General features: G+C 31.1%; 1 protein-coding gene across 1 annotated transcript in view; it reads left to right on the forward strand.

Annotated features, from left to right (window-relative positions):
• The first annotated feature begins 1,515 nt into the window (after positions 1–1,515).
• Br (broad) overlaps positions 1,516–24,341 on the forward strand; it is a 70,643-nt gene continuing 47,817 nt past the window's right edge. Inside the window, exon 1 of the mRNA XM_064060731.1 lies at positions 1,516–1,661. The gene's annotated coding sequence lies outside the window, so the exon portion shown is untranslated. The remainder of the gene's footprint in view (positions 1,662–24,341) is intronic.

A 24,341-nucleotide genomic window follows, 5' to 3' on the forward strand; every position in this document is an offset into this window, starting at 1 on the left:
TGCGCAAGTTTCATAAAAGGTTCGTGCATATAAATCCGGTCTTTAATTATAACTACATTTAAAGAATTTCGTTTCTGTGGGACTTGGCCGCTTAAATAATAAAAAAGTATGTAATAAGAATAATAATTACTGCCTTAGAAAAATATTCACGCGATCTCGTGGCAGAACTACGGCTTACTCTCATTCATTCTAGCCATTTTTTTGGCTCTCCCCTGTGAACACGCCGTCCAAGGTTGGTGCGTATCCGTTGTATAGGATCATTACATTGAATATTACTATTTCCACCAAGAGTCGAAAGCATCATCTCAAAAAATTATTAAATAGGACTTTATTGTAAAAACTATATATTTTGTGGGTATCCCTTGTGCTTCAGCGACGATGGAGTAGCACATCATTGTCAAATAAACGGTAAGGATGTGGATTTTTAATTTACCCTTTTTAAAATAACTACAGATATGTGCCATAAATTATAAATATATTTAAAGAATTTCTTTTCTGTGGGAGTTAAGCGGCTTAAAAATGGCAACCCAACATGAAAGTATGTATAATAAAAATAATAAATAGTCTAAAAAATATTCACGGGCTCTCGGGGCAAACTTATTATCGAAACTAAACGTCCAGTCTAGCTATTTTATTTGACTCTCCCCTATTCTGTTTCACGGTAGTGTAGTAGTAATTTGTGGAAATTCTGTGCTAAATAACGGTGAGGGTAAGAGTTCTAATTTATCCTAGTAATATTTCGAGCTAAAAAATGTGTCAGTAAGTCGTATTTTATGCACTGTCGTAAAAAATAACTACAAATATGTGGTATAAATTAAAAGAATTTCGTTTCTTAAGCGGCTTAAAAACGGCAACCTAATAAAAAAGTACGTAATAAAAATAATAATAAGTACCTTAAAAATATATTCACGCGATCCCGTGGCAAAACTATCGCATACTCGTCCAGTCTAGCCAATTTATTTGGCGCTCCCCTGCGAACACGCCGTCCAAGGTTGGTGCGAGTATTCAAGCGCGTAGGGTTGTTTGTTCCTCGGCAGGCATGAATGGAACTAGGAAGAATCAGCGCCGGCGGTTTTTCCGGAAGCGCCTCCGGTCCGGGACATATGCCCGATCGGGCGGCCTTCCTGCACGCCAATGCGGGCCCGAGCCGTCGAAAGGCAAAAGTGCCCAAAATAGCCAAAACCTGAAAACCTGCTAATGATGGACGAATTGAAGCGCATCGCCCCCGTTCGCGCGAGACAAGGACCTCCGGTGGCAGGCGTGGGGCAAAAACCGCCAAAATTTCGGATGTGCAAAGGAGAAGGAGCCGAGCCGAGTTGCAAATCTTGATTTTCGCATAACTGTACTGCAAGCTCCGGTGCTATGAAAGGGGGGTATGACCATGCAAACTCCCTGCACGGCACTCCGCCCCTCCCCTCAGCAATGTACAGGTAGCTATGAATTTGCCAACCAAATAAAAAGTGGTCCTGCAAGTTTAGGGGTTTTGGGACTTGAGACCATCATTGTGATGTTAGAGTATTGCTAGACTATCTGGCGGGTTAGACGCTAGTGAGTGCTGTCTGATGGTGATGGACTTGGCGCTCCGACACCTGGTGCACCCCTGAAGATGACAACCGACGTCTAACGCACACGGGTTTCCTCTTTTTATTTTCGTTTCACACGTAAGTTTTTTTTATTTTTACATTTTTGACTTTTCGGATTTTTTATTTTTTAACGTGCACCCCCTTTTAATTTTTTTATTTAATAAACGACATTTTCGCGATTTGTTTGGTAAAACGGAACGATTAAACATCACGACGGTTGAATATTTTTATTTTTACAATTTTTGTTTTTTTTCGAAAAGTTTCAAGAGAAAGTCGCTAAATGTCCATCCATATGTTTCAAAATTGCCAAGGCCGCGTTCGTACCCAACCAATTTAGAGAATAGATAAGGTCAGTTTAAGGGTATCCGAAACCTTATCATTGTTTATATTTTATTAATGCCACGATAGATAAAGTAGGTGTCGAAATTTCTAACATTTATTGCATTTCGGTGACCGATAATCATCATAAGTTTAGAAATAATATTTTCTGACGTGATAAAATTAATTAGTTTCTGATATCAGCTAGTGGAAATTTCTCCAAAAGGAAGATAATCGGGTAGATAGCACTAGAACAATTCTGCACCATTCTTATCTAATCTAAATTTACAGTATTTTGGGATCTAGGGGCGGACTACAATTTTTTTTGTAATTCATGATGCAATAATTCGCACACAAAAATTTATCTTTGTATCAAAAGTCAAACGTAGTATGAAATCCACAACATATTGCATGAGATAATAAAAGTAGCATCAAATTGAGTCCTGCGCTTGCTATTTGGTGCCAGGTTGTGAAAACTAACTTCCTTTCGATTTTGTAACAACTCATTTTAAAATGAAAAACTAATTCAGACTGATAACACAATTAAACGGCTGTCTTTGTGCGATTGACAATCCTCCATTTTGTTGTTGTTCGATTTCGAGCTAATTTTACGTTTTAAAAATCTCGAAAAATCAGATACCAAAACCAAAGAAATTTGATTTTTTTGACAATGCTCTTTGCTTTTTCCACTGAATTACAAAATTGCCCTGAGTTCTACAAATTTGCAATGACTTTTTTGTGTCCATAAAAAACATTTAACCAAGAAACTCGACTTCCGTTAAATTTTACGCTAAAATTGTATCTGTATCTTATCAATATTTTTTTACTTGAACTAAATGTCCCTGAATCAAGTTGAAAAAATTCGGCCATTTGTTTAAACAAAATATTTGCATTATCAAACGTAATCTATGTCATTGATATCAAGTGTTGTAAGTGAATATATTTTTATTTTATTTATCAGTTGTACATGAAACGTCCTAAAGTTATAAAAATTGCAAACTTATTCTTTTGGAAACGGATAGACTGTGGAGAACAGAATTTTTTAAGTGAAATTATCATGAATATGTGAATCCTGATTGTCTAAAATAAAATTGACTATAGCCACAACTAAAAATTTTTATTCGATTCGTCGAACGCCATTTGCAATTTAAAGTAGGTTTATTCAATTTCATTGTGTTATTTTAAATGCGTTTTTAATTTTGAGATTTGTTAATTGGAAAGACCTGAAGATCGCTACTTAATAAACCGAAACCGGTCGAAAATGGCCATACAGATTCCCGTGTTAAATTTTAGACCCCAAGTTAACTCTTATTAGGGTGAAAACCCTTATGATCCTACTTTAATTTCCACTACCATGTTTTGCAGTAAATTGTTAATTTGGGCTTTAAAACATTAATAAGTAATAAAAATAATAACACAAAGATCTGACTTATTATTTTAATTTAGTCCTTAAATACCTCTATTGCCCAAAATATACAGAATCAACTCAAGAATCTTTACTTGAACATAAGTTAACATGGGGCCACTTTTAGAAAAGATGCATTGTACAGTTTTTAAGAAAAATAGCCTTAATAAACCGTTTCCTTAGTGAATGGAAGGACAAAGTAACGATATTATTCCATTCCACATGATTGTGACTTCCCGCCAACTGCAACAACTTTTTTGCTTCACAATATACAACAATTGTTGCAGATAATAATAAATTAAAATCTTGCTTTCGATCCCGAAAAAACCCACTTGCCGGCGCCTCTGACCCGTCTAGACACCGTCCCCGGAAAACCGTACACCCAGTGTCTCACCAAAGTTTCCATCCCAGACACGCCGTCACCAATTTTCTCAGCCATCACGTGATGTTTACTCTTTTACCGTAAATACGCTGTAAACAAAAATAGCGCAAATAATTAGCACACTGATACGATCTGACGATTGTTGAAAGAAGAGTTTCGTCAGTCCACTGTCGTCATTTTTATGAATGGCGCAGAAAAGCGCAAAACTCCCATAGCACGTCACTAAACGCAGAAATTTTGTGTGGAAAAATTGCACAAAATGTATCGGAACCTGATCTGTTGCTGGGTGCCGGTAAAATTACAACCAGACAAACGTGCTTGCGATAAGTAAAACCCATGTATGTGGCCAGTAATGTGATAAAAATGTCTAGCTTGGAAGAAAAAAAATTAAGGACGCGAGGTGATGCAATGCTCGGGAAAAAATCTGCTAACAAGGATAGGCCCGGTTCAGAAATTGATTAATGGGGATGATGAGGCGGCTTCTTGAGGTGTCGTGTGCGTGTGGGCCCGCCTTAATGGTTTTTGTAATTGATGCTAATTGTAAGAATTTTTAGTTAATGGGGCGGTTTTCGGCGGCCATTAATTTTGCATTAATTATGACGGGTAAGTTTTAAACCGGTTAATCTGTGGGATTAAGAGCGATGGGTCGAAAAAATGATGTTTTAAAAATTGATCTGTAAGCTACATAATTTTGTCGCTTGCAAACTTACGAAATTTTTAGACAAGTAGTTAATTTTAATATCAATGATATTTTTATTTCGGGCCCAATCAACCCAAAACATAATATTAAAAGTTATTTAGGTAATAAAATTTAAAAAACTAGTTGAAAATCAACATTTAAATATTTCATAATTTTTTGCTCTGTGATTATCAGTTATTGGAGTTATTTCAAGTGGCCAAAAAACTCCGACATGAAAACGTGAGTAACAGTTTGATACGTATTTAGTTACTCAAAAATAGGTTGAAATTTAAATAAAATCAAATTAATTAATTCATGCGTTAATCTTTCTAAAAAATAGAGTGGATTATTGAGCCAGAGGTACGCAAAAAAGACGTTGTTACATGTTTCAGATGTTTTTTTAAATAAATTTTGCGATTGCCTAACGAATGTTTTCGATGAAGTTTGATACGTTTGGCGTAATTACTAAAAACACTCTTGTGTTATTTTTAATTCAGTCAATACCATAATCGCTCCATTCACTTCTTTAAAAATACCCTGTAAAAGCATTTTTAAAAAATAAAAACATTAAAAATTCAGATCAAGCCACTTACAAATTACTCCTACCTACAAAAACTTTTTGGAGTATTGCAGCGTCATCGAGGTGGAAGATCTTTTCTAAATTTCGTGTTTTAGTGGGTAGAAAGACTAACTTTCAGCACATAGAACTTATAGTAGTTAATAGTTTTTGAGTTAACGTCATCAACTTTCTGAAGTTGTTAAATCAGTGTTAGTGTCTTAGTGTGTTTTCCGAGATTATACTTCTAACAAAATCACGAAGAGACCAACAAACATTCAAACGGGTGAGAGAAGCCTAGTAACGTAGTTGTAACGGAACATTTAAGCTTCGTGGCAGACCCTCTTTAAATTAAAAGGAAAAAATTGTTGCTCTAAAAAGGCACTATGTGAAAATTAGCAATTAAACAACTTCGTACAGTTTATGACCCAAAATTATTTGAGCCAACTGAGAACTTAAAGCGGGTTTTTCTGTATTGGATTTACTGAGAAAATTTTAAGCTAATTTCAGTGATAAAATGTTAAGTGTCCTCCACAAACCTGATAAGTCCATTTATCTATCGAATTAGTGCTCACTGTCCACGTATAAAATTTATGAAGGTGAAGATCGGACTAGGAAACCTTGTACAGGGCCGGTCGCGAAAACATCTACGCTTATAGATTTGTAACTAACATTAGTATTGCCCAAAATTTTTTAATTATTTAATTATATTGTAGTAAAATTTGTTACCAAAAATCTACAAATATAGGAGTATTTTTTACCAAAATTATTATTTTTTATTTAAATTTTCATGTCGTTGCATAATTAAAAAGTATCATAAATCATAAATTGACACGTAACGTCATTTTGATAATCGATTCTATTATCTGTGCCTATAAGTCAGCAATAGTCCTGATATGATCAATCACTTAATACATTGCAATTTTCTCCACATTTAACAAAAAAATAAATTGTCAATTGTAAATCAAGTTGAATAATGACTGTAATATCTCACTCAAAACTTATGGAAATCAAAAGAAAAACATTTCATTCAGTCATGAACTGTTTCTAAAGTTTAAATAAGGAAAAACGTTATCAAATGGCACTCTTTATTGTTCACATATAAAAAATCGTCTAGATTAATAAAATCAAATTAACCATCTATTTCATTATTATTCAACGAAAGAACCGGTTGTAAATTTTAAGTGTACAGTTTTCCACTGAATTCATAAAAAGTAATACTATACCCCCCTTAAACCAATTAGATAGTGTATCAGAGATAGACCTTTACCAAATTTAATAAGTTTTTTATACTACGAATTAAAGATTTGCAGGCGTTAGCTTATCGAGATAAAGCGAGTGCAGTTTCATTTATGAAGTGCTACTTTCGTATATTGTGGAAAAGTGCCATATGATAATAAATGGAGTAATTTTATCACAATAGGTAAGTTATAATCTAAATATTCATTTTCAATGGATTATCCTAATTTCGCACTAGAGACGTTTTACGATTTTGGTAGCTGCATACATACAGGGTGTATTTTTTTATTTGATACAACCCCCTTTTTTTAAGGTTTTTAGAACAAAATTATATCGTAGTAGAATATCTATTTGATGGTAAACACATTCTTCAAAACTTTTCTTTTTTTTCCACTTTGTTCGATAGATATTATTTCTATGAATACCTTGTGTGGTATTTGCTATAAACTGTAGGTTTAATGTTGTGAAAATCTCTCTAATGCGATGTTTCAAGAAATAACTCTATGTCCCGCCATTCATCAAAGTAAACATTCTTTTACGAAACCCCAAAGAAAATAATGAACGGTGTTCAAATCAGGTGATCTTGGAGGGCATCTTATTGAGCCTCTACTCCCTATCCAACGGTCTTGAAAGATTTATGTTAAAAAATATCCACGTTTGTCACGTTGTGCCTTATCCTGTTGAAAATACAAGTTTTAGACCTGATTCAAAGGTACAAAAGTTTCGTCGCCCCAAATAATGTTGTCAAAAAATAAGTGTACTTCTTGGTTTTTTATTAGTAGCCACTCTGCAAATTCCTGTCGTCCTGGGGAAATCAAAAAATGCTTCAAAATGTTGATGCTTTCCAGTATTTTCTTGAAAATACGATTAATACTGCACCGGGAAACACCAAAATTTCATTCAAGCTGTCGAACAGAAATGTATCTTCAGTGATAGTTGGGAATCTTCTCTTTTTCACTTTAAACTAACCTATATTTTTTGAATTATCAATAATTTGTTTCAAATATCTCCGATCAGTGGGGACGGGGTGACAATGACAGCTCACTCACACAGCCAGAGAATACTTACAGAAGAATCACTCTGCAAAAACATACAAAAAAAAAAATTGGGACGGCAGACAGACGGACAGACAGACAAACGGAAACGGGAGACCCAATTCTTCGCACTGTTGGGGTCATGAAAGGTCAAGAAAAGTAAAAGTAGAGAGTCGGCCGACGGACTTCATTACAATACTTTCTAATATTTTACCTTTTTTTTTCTTAATATACATAACCATCTTTTCATAACAAGAAACTTGAAATATGATTAAAATGGTTTATGAAAGGAATATGGGTTTGGTGGTTATGGGGGGGAGCTAAGTGCAAAATCGATATTTCCTTATACAAATTTTCCATTTTAAACATGTTTTAAGTTTCATGTTGTGAAAAGAAGTCTACACATATTAAAACAAAAAGGCAAATTGAAAGCCCGCCCACCCACCCTATCTCAATTGTGATGATTTTTTTTTTATTCGCCCTGAACCAAGGGGACTCAGCTTAACTGCAAAATATTTATTTCTTTACAAGAAATTAAAAATATGTTTTTGAGCATCGTGTTGTTCAAAGAATACTATGTATATTAAAAAAAAAAAATCAAAATATAAACTCCGCCCACCCACCCCCTCTCAATTGTGATTTTTTTATTTTTAGAAACTTAAAACACGTTTAAAATGGTAAATTTTTGTAAGGAAATATGGATTTTGCAATTATGCTCTGCCCCCAGTTCTGCCAGCGAATGAAAATTATACTATACTATATATTTAGACCAGGGCAGTTATAAATGGGGCTTAATCTTTGGCTTTAACTTTTTCTTAATATACATAGTATCCTTTGAAGAACACAATAGTCAAAAAATGTCTTATATGGTAGCTTCTTGTAAAGAGAGAAATAATAAGAATTTTGCATTTAAATTCTGCTCCTTTGGCTCTCGACGATTATAAAAAAATCATCACAATTGCGATAGGGCGGGTGGGCGGGGCTTATATTTTGCCCTTTTTCATAATATACGTAGTCGTCTTTTCTTGTTTAATTTTTGCTTTTTTAATATACAGTTTTATTTCAATAACAGAATGATAGTTAACATGTTTCCAGTTTCTTGTTGGGAAAAAAGAGGTCGTATATTAACAAAAAATGGGCAAAATGTAAGCCCCGCCCACCCACCCATTCTCAATTGTGATGAATTTTTTATTCATCGTGAGTTCATTTCTCAACGAGAAATTACCATGTGAAATATGTTATTAAAAGGGTAGAATTTTCTAGAGAAATAATATGTTACAATTGAACTCCGCCCCTCGGTCTGATTACGAATGAAAAAATCATCACAATTGAGATAGGGTGGGTGGGCGGGGCTTATATTTTGCCCTTTTTCATAATATACGTAGTCGTCTTTTCTTGTTTAATTTCTGCTTTTTTTAAATATAGAGTTTTATTTCAATAACAGTATAATAGTTAACATGTTTCCAGTTTCTTGTTGGGAAAAAAACTTCGTTAGAAAAAAATGGGCAAAATATAAAGGTCATAAGTCGAGAAAACGAAAAAGTGGAGTCGGCCAGCGGTCGGGAAGTAAAAAGACAAAATAAAAGATTTGAATTTCGTGGTCATGTACATTTTTTCTTAGTATGTATAGACTTATACTTAGACTTCGTTAGTGAAATTTTCTAGAACTTTTACAAGATTATTGTTTTGATCCATTACAACAATGATAAAGCTCCAAAAATAAGTATATTTTTGTTACAAATGTCGAACTGACAGATCAAAAACTTATTTTTCAAGCAACTAGATTTGAATTAAATTAGTTTTAGACTGATTTTACTAAATAACTTTTCAATTATTGATTTTAGAATATTGCTTTTCTTTGATTTTTTGTAGCAAAAAAGCAGAATTTCCATTTATAAAAAAATATATCGAGTGTTCCATTAAAAAAAAGTATTTGGTGTCATTTCCGGTTCTGTCGGAAGTGATAATAAGAGGGTGTGTTTACCATCAGAAAGATATTTTAAAATGGTACAAATTTGCTAAAAGAACTATAGGTTTGTTTATCTTTAAAAATAATAAAGATACCCTGTATGTACCAAGTACTGCTTTTTAATGAATAAACACTAAGCTATACATTGTGTCAAAATAATTTTTAAAATTGAGAAGAAAAATCGGTCTGATTTTTTTATTTTTTCAAGCGAGAAGCATCACTTAGCTCTATAGTCACTCGTGTATATTGTAATAACATCCCATCAAACTCGGTTTTTATCAGAGATCACTATCTTTGCTGATAGATTTGTACGTAATAAATTTAGTTTTCGCAATGGACTTCAAATAAATTCCCATACTCATCAAATCAGTTGATTTTTTTTAAGGATTTAGCTATCTTTTTTGTTTTCTACATTGTCGTTATCCATTTTTGTTTTACGTTTCTGTTAAACTGAATATTTAATCCTCGTTACATTCATTACTTCAAATTTTGAAAATATTTTTCCACTCTAAAAAATCAGAAAAGTGAACAAAACAAATTCTCAGTGATAACGGGTGTGACATAAAAATATATTTGGAGCAGGCGGTGAAAATTCAATTGTTTACGCGTTTTTTAAAGTGTAGAAAAAGTCACCTAAAAAATTGACGGTTATTCAAAATATTTAACAACATAAATAACGATAGGTTAAAAAATTGTCATTTTCGAGTCTTTGACAATTTTTGATTAGTCAAAATACACGTATTTTGGAAAATAAGGTTTCTCTGGAAAGTAAAAGAAAACAAGAATACGTCACTTTATTGAGACAATAAAAAAATATTCAACATAACTCAATCGAACATTCTGTTATGTTTCATACCTGTTACATTTTGAATAATTATATAATTTTAATATCAAATTAGAACAAATGCTGAAAGTGATAAACCCCTTTTTGTAAACACAACCTAGTCCTTTGCCTTACTGCATTGGCCACATTTTCTAAAATACCTGCATTGTTATTAATTTCATTAATTTTGTGTGTTGTGGTAAAAATATAATAAACAGCAAAACTCACACACTAATTCTGGCCAGAACTGATGTTTACCACGCAAACAAAGCAAAAGATGAAATAAAAATAAACCGCGAAAAATTGATACGTAAGTCTAGGACATGCTATCAAGTCAAACGTCAATTATCTGTCAACCTGACTGCATTTAAAATACTTATTAGTCTCAGAAAATAATTACCCTGTTATAAATGAACGGCAAATAATAATTCCAAGACATGTTCCAATTTTTTTTATTGTACACCTATTGTCATACCGGGTGGTAGAAAATGGCGGATTAACTCTTCAGTAACGGGGTTCGAGAGTCCTAAAAAAATTATAAAAAAATTCTTTATGATGTAGATTACAAAAAAAAACGTCATTTTATAAAAGTAAAATTAGCAACACTGCACGTATCTAATATGTGAATACTTCCATAAACCGAGCTATTATTTTTCAATAATAAATAAACCAAAAAAAAAACTTTCATAAGACATTTATAAATTATAAACGAAAACAAAACCAAGAAAAGAAAAATCCATTGAAACATAACCAACTAAACACTGGTAAAAGTAAGCTTGTAATGTTTCCAAATTTTGATCATTTTTAATAAAAGTTAGTCATCAGTACTTGCTAAGAAAAACTGATTTTGGCAAATGGTATACCCTCTAAGAAAAGAGAGGGTGGGTGGGCGGGGCAAGTACCTGCTAAGATAAAACTGATTTTGGCGAATGAGATATCCTTTAAGAAAAGAGAAGGCGGGTGGGCGGGGTTAGTCACATTATATGTATATTCAAATACGGCTACAATATGGTTCACTGGCTGCAGTTTCGATCCAATTTTTAGGTGGTCGTAATTTAAAAAAAATCCTTAAAATGAGTTTCTACTATGATAAATATTTAATTGTGATTACAAAAACGAAAAAAAATTGATCAGGTCTAATCCAAGTCTTTACAGATATATTTAGTATTCGTTTGAACATTATATATATTTGAGTGCCTTTTTGTTTGCTGCGCAGGCCTCAATCATTACTCACTTGGTTAAAAAGTGAGGGAAGCGCAAGCCCATACCCAAAATATCTTTTGTTTGTAGTTCCACTACTGAACTAAGAAAATCTACATGTAGCACCGTTGCTTCTTACACCATTTACACAATACACCCATCTCTCAAAAACCGAAAAAACAACATTTTTAATTGCTAATTACCTTATTAAAACCGTGAAATCTTCACGAAACATCCTGTTCATAATAAATCCGTCGAAAAATAAATAATTAAGTAGAAAATTTCTCTCGGAGCGCTGATTTCGCAGTGAAGTCGTCTTTATTCTTTCATATAAATACTCCACCGTCTCGTATAGTATTCAATATTGAAATTTGACAAACAATTTTAGAAGAGGGCGTCGTGCTCCTCTCTCTTTCGAAAAAACAAACAACATCAAGAATTTAAAGGTTCATTTGAAATTGCGCAGGGTGGTGCAACGTCTTGTATAATACACAGAGGAAAGATGAGTCGATTAATCGTCTTGCTACAACATTAATGAACGTCAAATAGGGACGAACGGCTTGCTAAAAATTTCTTAAACGTCACAATTAAGTTTTCAGGTCTCTTCCTGTAAAGAGAACGGCCCTGAATTCATAACCTCGAGACGATTTACCGGAATGCAGTACTGGATTATGCAACTGGGTAGGAAGTTTTGCCTTCTGACGGAAGTCCAAAAGTATGCCTCAGTATGATTGAGTTTTGACCATTGTGTGAATTATATTGCCTATAAACGATTGGGTGTAAGAATTGTTATGAAGTTTAGTCGAAAACGAGCTGATAATGGTACATGTAACTAAGACATGTTATGGAATTCGAAAATTGAAAATTAATTTTCTAATCTGATAGCACAAAGGAATATAAATCTTCTAAGGCAATTTGGCAAACTGGCTTAATTATTTCATTAAATGTGGGCTTAGTCACACGACGAATATCAACGAAATCAATCAATTTTTAGAGTCCGATGCACAGTTTACACAAAATAATCCGCAGACAAGGAGAATGATAGCTGCAGATGCTCGAAACAGCACCTGTCAGGACTCGCCAAAAGATCTCATTTATTGTAGGCTACTCTGCCCTATATCGTGGTCCGTAGTCGATAATCTCGTGCTCTCCCCATTGTAAATTATGAAGGGAGAATGTGAAACGTATTAATAACAAATTTCTAATTCTTAAGCTAGATAAGATTGTCTACGAAGGTATTAAGTTCTGCCCGAAACTGTGTCCTTGCGTTTGAGAAATCGCAAGATTAATCTACGATTAATTTTATGCGTTTAGGTCGAATTCATCACCCAGACATTAAAAAACAAAAAGAAACGTATCTAGTTGTTCAAGTCAGATGTGATTAATTTTAATGATGCAAAACGCCATAAGTGTAAAAATTTGACATTATATTGTAATACGTTAATCTATTTTTGATTTATGGAATGTTTGTAGACACAAGTAGTAAAATAAAGCTATGAAATAATTCAGAGGTGTAAGGTAACATCATAAAATAATACTAAAACGAAATTAATTTTTTTATGCATAATTTTAATTTTTGATAAGCAATTTATTTCACTGATTTGTTTACTGTTCGACGTCAAGTGAAAATTCGACTGTTTCATTACAGGCGCGACGTAAGTTACAGATATGCCAGATCCTGTGTGTTAATGTTTTAAGTGTGAACTCACTTCAATAATTTAATTTTACGATTTTACAGCAACACACAAACATAAGCTTTATGTAAAAGATTTTCAACTAAACACTACACGGAGGTTAATTAAATTTCAACGAATAAGTTGCATGCAAGCGTCATTATGAGTCGAACAAACGATTAGAAAAGCATTAAAGTTGGAGCAAGCTGTAGTAACGAACATGAAAACTGATATAATCTTTTTTCGGGGTATAAGACAAAATAGCACCAAAGGTTATTATAAGAAATGTTTAATGCCAAAATTAAACCAAAAAATTGGTGATGTGCAGTCCATTAATTCCACTTCTTCGGTATAAGGTTTCAAAAATTTGTAGTTAACTGTCGAGAAATTTTGTATTTTTTTTTCTCTATCGAATTACACCTTTTCCCAAATTTATTGTTGCTAGTGTGCTACCACATATTCACTTTTATTTTTGTTTTAAATATCTTTTTACTTCGTGAGTATAAAGTAGTATGTATTGTAATTTCATGTTTTTCGACGTTTCGTAAATCCTAGAATATGAAAAAGTAGTTCTCCCGTTTCGCCTGTCTGTTCTCTCTGGTCTGCCGACGCTTTTTTTATTCTGATTTAGCAGTTGTGGTTTTAAATATGTCTTAACGATGTTACCTAGACGCCAAAACGCTAAGCAATAGTTTGTCCGGCCATTCCCACCAAAAATTTTATAACGTTATCTAATTTTTCGGCCACCTTCGAAAATTAGCGAAGGACATTTTTTGCGATCTCAATCCCCTAAAGTATTTTCGGCTTCATTTCACTTTTCTAGAATCGCCAATTTAAATCTGAGAAATTTTAGGATTTTTACAAAATTTGACGTTCAAACCGAATATCTGGAATATTTTGGTCAGAAACTACATAAACCAGCACGTTGAGATTAAATTTCCCAGAATTGTTTGTGGATTTTTAGTCTTTTTTTCCAAAAATTCAAAATTTTCAATAGCCCCCCCCCCCTCCCATGAAATTTTTGATCATTTTTCAACCACGTACGAAAATTAGCTAAAGATTTTGTTTATAAACATCTGGATATCAAGAGTCTGTAAAGTGTTACTACATATTCAATTTTGTTTTTTTTTTCCAAAAAATCTGTATATTTGAGGTAAAATCTGAACACGGATTCATAATCAACAAGTACAGGGGTATGTAATTTTATTAAATTTAAGTAAAATTTATTCGCTCAAATTGTTGGTCAAGATTTCAAAGCATTCGGTTTTTCTATTTAAAAGTTAAATTGTAAAATTTTGTTATATAATTTTGATTTTTTTTTTCAAAAATCTGAATGTCTAGGATAAAAATTTAACATGAACTCATAAACCACAAGTCCAAACGTATGTTATTTTATAAAATTTAAATAACTTTTGTTCCTCAAAACTGTAAAATGATGTCATTATTTTTAACGGGCGGCGTAAACGAATAAATTTTGATCAACGATTTACCATTATCTTAAAACGTTTGCAAGATTCCAGAGCAATAAGTTTTTTTAAGTATCATAATTAAACTGTAAAATGTTACTATTCAATTTTGTTTTCTTTCCAAAAATTCTGGATATTTAAGGTAAAATCTGAACACGAATTCATTAACAACAAATGCAGGAGTATGTAATTTTATTAAATTTGAGTAAAATTTATTCGACCAAATTGTAACTCAAGATTTGAAAGCATTCGGTTTTTCTATTTAAAAGTTAAATTGTAAAATTTTGTTATATAATTTTGATTTTTTTTTTTCAAAATTGTGAATGTCTAGGATAAAAATTTAACATGAACTCATAAACCACAAGTCCAAACGTATGTTATTTTATAAAATTTAAATAACTTTTGTTCGTCAAAACTGTAAAATGATGTCATTATTTTTAACGGGCGGCGTAAACGAATAAATTTTGGTCAACGATTTACCATTATCTTAAAACGTTAGCAAGATTCCAGAGCATTAAGTTTTTTTTAAGTTTCATAATTAAACTGTAAAATGTTACTATTCAATTTTGTTTTCTTTCTAAAAAATCTGGATATTTAAGGTAAAATCTGAACACGGATTCATAAACAACAAGTGCAGGAGTATGTAATTTTATTAAATTTGAGTAAAATTTATTCGACCAAATTGTAACTCAAGATTTCAAAGCATTCAGTTTTTCTATTTTAAAGTTAAATTGTAAAATTTTGTTATATAATTTGGATTTTTTTTTCAAAAATCTGAATGTCTAGGATAAAAATTTAACATGAACTCATAAACCACAAGCCCAAACGTATGTTATTTTATAAAATTTAAATAACTTTTGTTAGTCAAAACTGTAAAATGATGTCATTATTTTTAACGGGCGGCGTAAACGAATAAATTTTAATCAACGATTTACCATTATCTTAAAACGTTTGCAAGATTCCAGAGCATTAAGTTTTTTTAAGTTTCATAATTAAACTGTAAAATGTTAATATTCAATTTTGTTTTCTTTCCAAAAAATCTGGATATTTAAAGTAAAATCTGAACACGGATTCATAAACAACAAGTGCAGGAGTATGTAATTTTATTAAATTTGAGTAAAATTTATTCGACCAAATTGTAACTCAAGATTTCAAAGCATTCGCTTTTTCTATTTAAAAGTTAAATTGTAAAATTTTGTTATATAATTTGGATTTTTTTTTCAAAAATCTGAATGTCTAGGATAAAAATTTAACATGAACTCATAACCATAAGTCCAAACATATGTTATTTTATAAAATTTAAATAACTTTTGTTCGTGAAAACTGTAAAATGATGTCATTATTTTTAACGGGCGGGGTAAACGAATAAATTTTGATCAACGATTTACCATTATCTTAAAACGTTTGCAAGATTCCAGAGCATTAAGTTTTTTTAAGTTTCATAATTAAACTGTAAAATGTTAATATTCAATTTTGTTTTCTATCCAAAAAATCTGGATATTTAAAGTAAAATCTGAACACGGATTCATAAACAACAAGTGCAGGAGTATGTAATTTTATTAAATTTGAGTAAAATTGATTCGACCAAATTGTAACTCAAGATTTCAAAGCATTCGGTTTTTCTATTTAAAAGTTAAATTGTAAAATTTTGTTATATAATTTGGATTTTTTTTTCAAAAATCTGAATGTCTAGGATAAAAATTTAACATGAACTCATAAACCACAAGCCCAAACATATGTTATTTTATAAAATTTAAATAACTTTTGTTCGTCAAAACTGTAAAATGATGTCATTATTTTTAACGGGCGGGGTAAACGAATAAATTTTGATCAACGATTTACCATTATCTTAAAACGTTTGCAAGATTCCAGAGCATTAAGTTTTTTTAAATATCAAAATTAAACGGTAAAATGTTACTATTCAATTTTGTTTTCTTTCCAAAAAATCTGGATATTTAAGGTAAAATCTGAACACGGATTCATAAACAACAAGTGCAGGAGTATGTAATTTTATTAAATTTGAGTAAAATTTATTCGACCAAATTGTAACTCAAGATTTCAAAGCATTCAGTTTTTCTATTTTAAAGTTAAATTGTAAAATTTTGTTATATAATTTGGATTTTTTTTTCAAAAACCTGAATGTCTAGGATAAATATTTAACATGAACTCATAAACCACAAGCCCAAACGTATGTTATTTTATAAAATTTAAATAACTTTTGTTAGTCAAAACTGTAAAATGATGTCATTATTTTTAACGGGCGGCGTAAACGAATAAATTTTAATCAACGATTTACCATTATCTTAAAACGTTTGCAAGATTCCAAAGCATTAAGTTTTTTTAAGTTTCATAATTAAACTGTAAAATGTTACTATTCAATTTTGTTTTCTTTCCAAAAAATCTGGATATTTAAGGTAAAATCTGAACACGGATTCATCAACAAGTGCAAGAGTATGTAGTTTTATTAAATTTGAGTAAAATTAATTCGACCAAATTGTAACTCAAGATTTCAAAGCATTCGGTTTTTCTATTTAAAAATTAAATTGTAAAATTTTGTTGCATAATTTGGATTTTCTTTTCAAAAATCTAAATGTCTAGAATAAAAATTTAACATGAACTCATAAACCACAAGTCCAAACGTATGTTATTTTATAAAATTTAAATAACTTTTGTTAAAATTTGTTCGTCAAAACTGTAAAATGATGTCATTATTTTTAACGGGCGGCGTAAACGAATAAATTTTGATCAACGATTTACCATTATCTTAAAACGTATGCAAGATTCCAGAGCATTAAGTTTTTTTTAAGTTTCATAATTAAACTGTAAAATGTTACTATTCAATTTTGTTTTCTTTCCAAAAAATCTGGATATTTAAGGTAAAATCTGAACACGGATTCATAAACAACAAGTGCAAGAGTATGTAGTTTTATTAAATTTGAGTAAAATTAATTCGACCAAGTTGTAACTCAAGATTTCAAAGCATTCGGTTTTTCTATTTAAAAGTTAAATTGTAAAATTTTGTTATATAATTTGGATTTTCTTTTCAAAAATCTGAAAGTCTAGGATAAAAATTTAACATTAAAATTTAAATAACTTTTGTTCGTCAAAACTGTAAAATGATGTCATTATTTTTAACGGGCGACGTAAACGAATAAATTTTGATCAACGATTTACCATTATCTTAAAACGTTTGCAACATTCCACAGCATTTAGTTTTTTCGATTTCATAATTACACGGTAAAATGTAAATATTCAATTTTGGTTTTTTTTCCAAAAAATCTGGATATATAAGGTAAAATCTGAACACAGATTCATAACCAACAAGTACAGGAATATGTGATATTATTAAATTTAAGTAAAATTTATTCGACCAAATTGTAAGCCAAGATTTCAAAGCATTCGGTTTTTTATTTAAAAGTTAAATTGTAAAATTTTGTTACATAATTTTGATTTGTTTTTTCAAAAATCAGGATGTGTGGGACAAAAATTTAACATCGATTCATAAACCACAAGTCCAAGCTTATGTTATTTTATAAAAATTTAAATAACTTTTGTTCGGCAAAATTGTAAAGTGATGACGTCATTATGATGATGTCTTAATCATCAATACCTTAAAACGTTTGCAAGATTCCAGAGTATTCGGTTTTTTCAATTTCATAATGAAACGGTAAAATGTTACTATTCACTTTTGTTTTTTTTTCCAAAAAATCTGGACATTTGAGGTAAAATCTGAACATGGATTCATAATCAACAAGTACAGGATATGTAATTTTAATAAATTTAAGTAAAATTTACTCACCCAAATTGTAAGTCAAGATTTCGAAATTTTGTTACATAATTTTGATTTTTTTTTCAAAAATCTGTATGTCTAAGACAAAAATTTAACATGGATTCATAAACCACAGGTGCAGAAGTATGTTATTTTATCAAATTTAAATAATATTAAGACCCGGTTTACAAAAGCTCAGTTAAATATTTCATTGCGATCAATTTACAAGTACCACGTGACCGACTCTCCACCAATCAGCCGTCGCTAAACACCTCGTTAAATGCATGATTAACTTAACCTCAGTTAAAATATTATACGAACTGGCCCTTAGTCGGCAAAATTTTGTGATAACATCATTCATTTTTTGAGAGGGGATAAATGGATAAATTTTGATCAACGATTTACCAAACCATGGTTCCGATAATCTTAAAACGCCTGCAAAATTTCAGACCTTTTGGTTTTTCAGTTTCAATGTTAAATTGCAAAATGTTGTTATACTATTTTGATTTTTTCCCAAAAATCCGGATGTCTAGACTAAAAACTCAACACGGATTCATAAACCACACTTTTTTGGTGTCCGTATGCCCATAGGTCACCTGCAATGTGTTACATGGATTAAAATATGGGAACATATAACCCGATCTGACCTTACCTGACCTGACCTGACCTGACTGTTTGTCCATAATTAAATATTCTATTGTTGATTTTGAAGTACGGTTTATCAAAAATAAATTTATAGTCATAAAAATATAAGTAACCCACCTCCTCTTTGACCTATTTAAAATTGATAAAAACTTCAATTTTCACCCGAATTTGGAACTTTTCTCAGCCTGTGGGAAATATTTGAAAGGGTATTGAAGAAAGATTCACACCAACCAATGTTCGTTATCAGAAATAAAATTTTAAATTATTATTTTAATTCGTTACCTGTTGTATCCCACAATTTTGCCAAAAAATTCACAAATTTTGTCATAAAATATTCTCACTTGAATTCGTAAATATGAAGTTACACACACTAGTAAAACCGAAAAGTCGATACAAAAAAGCGAAAAGGCTTAATGATGAACTTATTGTAACGTTTTTTGATTTTCACTCGTTCATTTTTCTCGAAGATTGTGAAAGATTGTGTTTTCAGTTACACTGAGACTAGTGACAATAGTAGTTTTGACAGGAAGGGTTTTATCAGATTGTTTGTGACCAAGTTAACATCGCCCTGGTTAAAAGCCTATTAGATGTTATGAAAATTGGTCCGAGGTTATTTCGCCAGAACTTCCCTCGCCCCTGCAGTGAAGCACAACAAATCCAGCGAAAAATTATAAGATGGACTCGAATCGCTTACGCTCGGAAAGTAAAAAAGGTTCGGAATTTTTAAACAGTAAGCACTTATAATTCTTCCACCATCTGAAGTAGGGGGCACATTTTTAGCAAGTAAAGACAATGTTGTAAAAATTGCAGACACGAAAATGGATATTCAAAGAACTACTATAGTTGTCGGTGAAAAGAAATTAAAATTGTATAGAAAACACGTAGTCCTTCAATCATCTCGTTCCACACATCGCTGCTTATTTGTTTTTTGTAAGGAAGGTCATACCAGCCAGTCAAAAGAATGGCATACTACAGGTACGGCTTTACAAAGTTGCAACATATTTAAAAATTTTATAGCCGAAATAATTTACAGGTCATTGTTTTCGTCGAACTTCCCCAATATTATTAGTTAATTGTGATGAAAATATGTGATTGTTAATAAAAAATAAATTTGGTTTTACTTGCGGATTGTCCATGATCGCAGAGAAAGTATTGTGTGTAGCATACCCAAAATATTTCCAGTACGCTTTTCATTTCCACTTAATTTGAATAATTAGACGACGGTTTTGATAAAGGTGGTAAAAGATTAACCAAAATTTGAGTACTCGGTATTCCAAAAAGTTAATGACCTGAAAATAATCTTTACTTAAGAGTACAGCAAAACATCCCAGTTTTAATTAGATTTATGGACTTGTCTGCATTTTAATAATACACACTAACATCAAGTAAAGTTATTTAATTTCTTTCTTCCAAAAAATTGATGACGTTTTTGCAGTATTATTTATTGTGTTCTACGAATTCTTTACCTCCTTCCTTTTAGTTATTTCTAAAAACTGCGAGTATTGTTCATTTTGAGAACAAAATTTTAACATCTTTTTGTATTAAAAGGAAACGAGTTATTTTTCTGATGTGATTTATATCACGGCACGTAGTTAATTATTATCATACAACACAAAAGAAAAAAGATAATGCATAGTATGTCAGTTTATGATTCTCTAAATTGATAAACAAACAACGGTACAAAAATGTTGTAACAAAATAGATAAATCGTAAATACCAGTTGTATCTTGTATCTATAATTGTTCGTGTTAAATAGGAAGATAAAGTAGTAGTTTTGCGTTAGTTATCGTAGCTGGTTATATCTAGAATTTTTAAAATAGCAGAGAATAATTGTAATAGCTATAACAAAAAACACTCCCTAACATTTTCGCTTTTTTATGTGCGCATTAAAAATTTTCATGCGAAATTGGTGGTAAAAGACGGTTTCCATTTAAAATTTTGTAAGGACGTCATGGAGTCGTCATAGAAACGAGTAGGAGTAATCCCTCTAAGCTAAAGTAACACTCATTTATCGTCCCAATGAAAAGTATTCATTTTAAAAATACAACAAATAATCGAGGTAAAAATCGAACAAGTGGGGTGTCGTTACAGCATGTGCGCAAGTATTTCGTGCTGCAGCCAGAATTTGACTTTGAACAAACTCTTTGTTTAATTCTAAACTAGTACTTATCATGCAATATTTTAATTCGGTTTATCGCATTTTCGAGAAAAGATAAAACAGTCGATTACGCATGGATCACACTTTTTCTTCGTCAGTGTTGAAAAATTTCCTTGGTTTTTTGATGTTCGGGAATAAAACTCGGCGAAGATAATGCTTCGTTGTTTCGTCGTCCTCATTTTCCCTCCGTATTCCAGGTAATTTTTCCGGTGTTTGTACCGGCGCTCCGGGATTCCGTCTTGGCCGCCTCCCGGAAACCGCGACGTTTCCAGTTCAAGACGTCACGTTTTTAAACCTCATCTATCGATTCGACTATAAAATTTCCGAGTATGAAATGCTAGTTGAGTTCCTTGTCTAATTTTATGCAATGCAAAGCGAGTATCGGCGACTCATGTTCCTCTCCTTATCTGCTAGACTAAACGTTGCATGGTCGACACGAAATTTTTATCAGAGATAAAAAAAATAATCCAAATATTTATTATGGGAGAGCGATAAATGAGTGGGAACGGTCTAGTTCTAGGATTTCTCCCTGGCAGGGGCGTTTTACGGGAGGGATAGAGGTCGTTCCATGGCACATCGACCAGGGTTTTGAACTTTCATAAAATCGATTTTTTTCGGATTTTGCACAATTTTCGGCCAATTATTGACAAGAGAAGTGCTTTATCATACGCTAAATATAAGTTGTTTTAAAATTACTACTGATTATTGATTTCAAGACCGTTTCCAAATTGTGGTGTTTATAGATAGCGAGATAAAAAAAGCTTTTAATAGTGAGAGATCCTGGACTTTTTAATTTATTTATCTGGGTCACCACAAAATATTGCTATTTTTTCTCAAATTTAAGTTATCTTTAACGGAAAAATTTCATCACTAACTTTTGTCTATAAGTGTTTTTAAAATAGGAACCAAATTTCGCAAAAAAAAATTTTGTAAAAGGGAAAAATCTATAACAAATCAGTCTTTTTGTTCGGGCTAAATACATTTTCAGTTTCAGTTTTCACAGCTGTAATGTTATTAATTTTTTTTTTAAATAGCAACCTTACTTTTTACTTCACGATAGTTAAGGCAAATATTGTAATAAGTTCTTTTAAGAAATAACCCCTTTTTATCTACCTTGAGATTTCACAGCTAACAAGAAAACAGTTTTCCGTTTTCGATTTTCTGTTGTCTGATGTGTTATTTCAGAAACCGCCAAATCGATTACAGTGGACATTTTTTATTTTTCTTTTTCAAAAATTTGATCACATTATCTTGCACATCTTTACTTTCATAGTCTGTCCTATACTAACTAAACTTCCTATCCCCAGGGTATTAAAAAAATATATAAGATCTTCCGTCCTGTATACTCACAAGTGTTTTTAAAAATAGAAAAATTAAATCTCTAGAACAAATGTCACTTTCCTCGAGTTAAGTTAAATCTCAACCATATGTTTAAATTTTCAGTTTCAATTTTCACAGTTAGACTGTTATTAACTTTTTTTTTTCAAATGGCAACCTTATTTTTTACTGTACGATAGTTAAGGGAAGTATTGTAATAAGTCTTTTTGAGATACATCTCGTTTAAATCTTCTTTGATGTTTAATAGCTAATATAATGCAAGGAAACAGTTTTTCCGTTTTCGTTTTTCTGTCGTCTGCTGTGTTATTTCAGAAATCGCAAAACCGATTACTGAAAATTTTTTACTTCTTTATTTAAAAATTTGATGACATCGTCTTAAACATCTTTAGTCTCAATTTGTGTTTTGTTAAACTTTACGTATCCAAATTATTACAAAATATATATAAGATTTCCCATCCTGTATTCTTAAAACAGATATCAAATTTTATATAAAAAACTTAATAAAAAGAAAAAACGATGGAACAAATCAATTTTTCCCGTGGGCTAAATTTCGACCACAAATTTAAATTTTTAATTTTTTTTTGCTATAACGTAATTTTTTTTAATTATCAACCTTATTTTTTACTTTACGATAGTTAAGAGAAGTGTTATAATAATTGTAATAAATCCTTTTGAGAAATCTCGCTTTAATATTCTTCTATTTTCGTTTTTCTGTTGTTTGTTGCATTACTTCGGAAACCATCAGACCAATAACTGTGATTTTTTTTTACTATTCTTATTTGAAAATTTGATGACATCATCTTAAATATCTTTAGTTTCATAATCTGTCCTATGTTAAACTTGATGTATCCAGGTTATTCCAAAAAATATATAAGATCTCCCACTCTGTATACATACAGGTGTTCTTAAAATATAGAACACATTTATTTAAAAAAATCATATTAAAATGGAAAAATCCATAGAGGAATTCAATCATTTTCCCTGGCCTAAATCTCGCCCATAAATTAAAATTTTCAGTTTCAATTTCCGTAACTATAATGTTATTAACATTCAAATAGCAGTATTATTTTTTACTTCACGATAGTTTAAGGAAGTATTGTAATAAGTTCTTTTGAGAAATATCTCGTTTTGATGTTCACGTTTTGATTTCACAGCTAACATAATTCAAGAAAGCATTTTTCCCGTTTTCGTTTTCTGTTGTTTCTTGCCATTTCAGGAATCCCCAAACCGATTACTGTGAAAATTGTTTACTCTTCTTTTTCAAAAATTTGATAACATTGTCTTAAATATCTTCAACTTCATAATCTGTCCCGTGTTAAACTTTATCTATCCAGGTTATTAAAAAAATCTCACTTGTATACAGCTGTTCCTAAAACAGCATAAAAAAGTAATAAAAAGGAAAAAATGCTAAAACAAAGAGCAATCTCGACAAGAAATTCAAATTTTCAGTGTCAGTTTTCATAGCAATATTTTTTTTTTTCAAATAGCAATCTTATTTTTTACTTTACGATAGTTAAAGGAAGTATTGTAACAAGTCTTTTTAAGAAATATCTCGGCTGAATCTTCCTTGATATTTCACAGCTAATGAAAATAGTTTTTCCGTTTTCGTTTTTCTGTTGTCTGTTTGGAAACCGCTAAATCAGTTAATGTGAATTTTTTTACTATTTTTCAAAAATTTTATGACATTTTCTTAAACACGTTTAATTTCAAAATCTATCTTAGTCAAACTTTATGTATCCAGGTTATTCCAAAAAAACAGATTCTCCCCTGTATAAAGCTAGTCTTAAGATATGGGGTAAATTTCATAAAAAAAAGGAAGTACTGTAATAAGTCCTTTTGAGAAATATTTCGTTTTAATCTTCCTTGAGGTTTCAAAACTAACATAATACAAGAAAACAGTTTTTCCGTTTTCATTTTTCTGTTGTCTGTTGCTTTATTTCAAAAATCGCCAAACCGATTACTATGAAAATTTTTTATTACTCTTTTTCAAAAAGTGGATGACATCATCTTAAACATCTTTAGCTTCATAATCTCTCCTATGTTATACTTCATGTATGCAGGTTATTCCAAAAAATATATAAGATCTCCCACCCTGTATATATAG

Source organism: Zophobas morio, unplaced genomic scaffold (genome assembly GCF_036711695.1).
Source record: "Zophobas morio isolate AGI-343-1 ecotype UQ-CSIRO unplaced genomic scaffold, CSIRO_AGI_Zmor_V1 ptg000021l, whole genome shotgun sequence".
NCBI classification, from domain to species: domain Eukaryota; kingdom Metazoa; phylum Arthropoda; class Insecta; order Coleoptera; family Tenebrionidae; genus Zophobas; species Zophobas morio.